The 4,373-nt window shown below is 46.8% G+C and overlaps 1 non-coding gene across 1 annotated transcript; it reads right to left on the bottom strand.

Moving 5' to 3' along the window:
- Window positions 1-2,703: 2,703 nt before the first annotated feature.
- Window positions 2,704-2,778, bottom strand: Trnat-ugu (transfer RNA threonine (anticodon UGU)). The gene has a single exon. It is a non-coding gene; the product is annotated as a tRNA-Thr (tRNA).
- Between the last annotated feature and the right edge of the window lie 1,595 nt (window positions 2,779-4,373).

Here is a 4,373-nt window from a genome sequence, read left to right as displayed (position 1 = left end):
GGCGGCATTCCAGACCGGTCGCAGCCTCGCCCTTCCTCCAGGCCAGCGGCGCAGGAAGCTGGAATTACAGGCGCGTCCAGCGAGGGCGCTCCCACGGCTCCTGGGCCTCTAATTACCGCGTCCGTCTTATCGCGTGTCGCAGCTGAGTTATGGAAGCTGAGGCCGGTCGGCAGCTGAGCGTCTCCCTTTTTGTGGCTCTGTTTGTCTCTCTGGAAGCGTGTGCGATAAATCACCGGGGTGCCATTACTTTTGCGGCACGGTGAGTCCTCCGTGTACTCACACGAGGAACAGGAGTTGCGGGGCTAATAACCAATAACACGGTTACACTGCTTCGGGCATGTTCATCCAAGACCGAGCGGGAGTGAAGATTAACGGTGGGAGGAGACAGCGGAGGCCGAGCGGGGAGGGGAAGAAGTAGGAAGGGGGGAGGTGGAGAGGTAAGGACAGAGAAAGGGATTGATTCGGAGTTAATATTAAATTCTGGTATGATGTATGCGATTTAATCAAAGATCCTGATGGATTAAAACTCTCTGCTGGGCTCAGTCCGTGTGGGAGGTGGGAGGTGTGGGGACGAGGAGAGAGTGGGGAGCGACGGGCAATGATCCCACCAACTGAGCTACCCACTCGTACCCATCACTCGTGCCAGCTGACACAGAGGATTCGGAGCGAAATTCATATTCCTGACCAGCCGTTCAGATATAGGATTTTGTGTGTTGTGGGAGGTGACGGGGATTGGGGGTGGGGGCAGCAGCGGGCAATGACCTCACCAACTGAGCTCCACCCCCTCCACAATCTGAACATACAGAAACAGTAACGACGTGTGTTGAGAGACTCAATGCAAGACGTGTCATACTAGGTGACCACCAGACTAACAGAAATGGACAAACACTTCGTGACGTAATAACGACAGAAAACATCTGCAGACTCACTCTCTTCACGCCAACATTCGTAGAGAACAGAAGCCACTCGGTCCCTGGCTACATCCTCTGTAGTCTAAGCGTCGCGGACTACATGACAGACCCCAGAACTAGCGTCTGCATCACTAGCGACCATCTCCCCATCCTTTCCACAACAACAGCCACAAATCCACCCGAACTTCCCTCCATCATCAGAACCATTCAGACTATGCCAGAACAGACTGGGAAACATACAACAGACTCGTAAAGGATGAGCTAGACACCACTGACATAATAACTGACGAAGACAACCTAAATTCATTTAACATACTGGAAATAGCCCTTCAGTGTGCAGAGGATGAAGCCATCCTCACCAAGACCATTAATATGAAGACCTTGCAGCTCTCTAGAATGAAATTACAATAAAATCAATACCATTTGCTGCTCACCGGCGTTGATATACGAGGGCGGTTCAGAAAGTAACCTCCGATCGGTCACAGTGCGGGTTGTGGGGGGAGTAGCGACGCCATCTGTGCGTTCACGCACTCAACAGGTCAGTCGGCATCAAGCCGTGGTCGAGTGAACGTCGTACCTGCGCTAGTTTAGTTTTTGTGGCAGTTTGAAATGTGTGCTGCAATAGAAAACCCCGCCAAATGTGAAGTGCGTGCTGTCATAAGGTTTTTTACAGCCAAAGGATATTCTGCAGCAGCTATTCATCGTGAGCTTTGTGCCGTGTACGGACCAAGAGTTATGAGTGAAGGAGTTGCCCGTGAATGGGTACGTTTATTTAAAAGTGGACGAGAGAACGTTCATGATGAAGAGAGGAGTGGTAGACCATCATTGGTGACTGACGAACTCGTTCAGACAGTTGATGCAAAAGTTCGTGAAAATCGACGTTTCTCAATGTCGGAGTTCTCTACTGGTTTACCACAGATTTCTAAGACTCTCTTGTACGAGATAGTGACAGCAAGATTGGGTTACCGTAAGTTCTGTGCACGATGGGTGCCCAAAATTCTTACCGACCACCACAAAACTCAAAGAATGGCCTCTGCATTAGACTTTCTGTCACGTTATGAGGACGAAGGAGAACCATTGTTAAACAGAATCGTGACCGGTGACGAAACCTGGATTAAGTACGTGAACCCTGAGACAAAAGAACTATCAAAGATGTGGGCACATTCAAATTCGCCTACCAAACCAAGAAAAGCCTCGCAAGATTTTTCTGCCAGAAAACTGATGGCAACGGTGTTTTGGGATGCCAAAGGGGTGTTGTTGGTTGAATTCATGGAACGTGGTACGACCATTAATCAAGACGTGTACTGTGAAACAATAAAAAAGTTACGACGGGCTATACAGAACAAACGCCGTGGTATGCTGACTTCCGGTATCGTTTTTTTGCACGATAACGCCCGTCCTCACTCTGCTCGCAGAACAACGGCCCTTCTTGAGTCCTTCAAGTGGGACGTTATCAACCATCCACCTTACAGCCCAGACCTGGCGCCAAGTGATTATCACCTCTTCATGCATTTGAAGAAATGGCTCGGGTCACAGCGGTTTGATGACGACGAAGAGCTGGCTCCAGGCACAAGCGGGTGATTTTTATGCAGAAGGAATTTCAAAGCTTGTGAAGAGATACGATAAGTGCCTCAATCGCTATGGAGACTATGTAGAAAAATAGTGCAAAGATGTAGTTGTAAGATATATATATATTAAAATATTTTTATTTAACTTGGTGTATTTTTTTAAATCAACCGGAGGTTACTTTCTGAACGGCCCTCGTACATCAACGGGGACAGTTGAAAATGTGTGCCCCGACCGGGACTCGAACTCGGGATCTCCTGCTTACATGGCAGACGCTCTGTCCATCTGAGCCACCGAGGGCACAGAGGACAGTGCGACTGCGAGTAATGAGTATAATGGCAGGAGCACTACGAATGTAGTATGTGGACAGTAAGTTGAGAATGTAGATCTCACGGGGAGCGTGTCGGCGATAAGTTCCTGCTGTCTCACTGTCCTTTGTGTCATCGGTGGCTCAGATGGATAGGGCGTCTGCCATGTAAGCAGGAGATCCTGGGTTCGAGTCCCTGTAGGGGCACACTTTTTTAACTGTCCCCGTTGATGTATATCAACGCCTGTCAGCAGCTAATGGTATTGATTTAATTGTAATTTCAAGACCATTAGTAGTGGAAAGCCCACCTTAACCTGACATCCTCAGACTAATCAAGAGACAAAAAAACGACTTTACAACGGTGACAAACGTACTAAAAACCTGGACTTAAAACCCATTTGGAACAGACTAAATGCAATATTAAGGCAAAAAGTGTTAGAACATAGACAAACTGAATGGGACGCGAGTTGCTGCAGACTAGTCTACAGGGATTGGAGAAAATTCTGGACAAAATTAAAACACTGACCGGACAAAGATAAACGCACAACAGCAAACCAATCATCAACAACTCCCCGACAACAAACGACCATGAAAAGGCAGAATCATTCCACAGAGTCCTCGAAAAAGCCCATTTCTTTCGTAGATATGACAAATTTGACGACAGCTTCAAAATTAGGGCAGAAATAGAACTACCAGTCTCATTACAGGTCAAGAATTGCGCCATCTGAAGAAGAAACCAAACATACCCAAGACATCACCGATCTTGAAGTAAGACGGGCAGTAAACCAAGGACGGAACTCAGACCCTGATCATAACGGCCTCAGAAGACTTCATCTCACGAAAGTTCCCCTCACGGTCATCGCACCTCTCCAAACTGCCATATTCAACTACTGTTTAAAAATCTACACCATTCGGAAGGTGTAGAGAGAAACAAAGACCATAATGATTCCGAAAATTAACGAGAGAAACAAAGGCCATAATGATTCCGAAAATTAACAAATCCACGACCGACCGCAAATCACACTAGTCAAATCTCACTAGTTGACGTCATAAGCAAAATATTTCTAAGTATTATAACCGGCAGACTCAATAGGTATGTTGATAAAATGGCCCTCTTACCCCTTTACAAATACCACTCAACCTCTGACCACCTACTAAAACTAAGGACTGACGTAACCAAAGCGATAAACATAGTTCACCGCTAGCTCACTCGCTGTCTTTCTAGGCACAGATCGTGCTTTTGACATTTGGGGGATGGTCTACTATATAAACTAATCACAATAGGCATTCCCCTAAAACAATCCGACTCATCAAATTCCTGCTGGCAAACAGACAATGTAGACTGCATGTGAACAAAGCAACAGCAGATACGTTCACATCCCAAGCAGTAATGACACAGGGTGGCATAATATCCCCTTTACTCTACTCTCTGTACACAATGGACATACCAACGACCGACAGACAGCTCTGCGGCCTCCACTATCACCATGCAAACAGATGACTACCATAACAGTCTACAACTCTGGATGCAAAAATGGAGAATAAAACCGAATGCAAGCAAAACCCAAACCATACTATTCAGATGCAGA

This window comes from Schistocerca cancellata, chromosome 9 (genome assembly GCF_023864275.1).
Source record: "Schistocerca cancellata isolate TAMUIC-IGC-003103 chromosome 9, iqSchCanc2.1, whole genome shotgun sequence".
NCBI classification, from domain to species: Eukaryota; Metazoa; Arthropoda; class Insecta; order Orthoptera; family Acrididae; genus Schistocerca; species Schistocerca cancellata.
The sequence above is the reverse complement of the archived record's forward strand: the minus strand, read 5'-3'. Positions and strand labels throughout refer to the sequence as shown.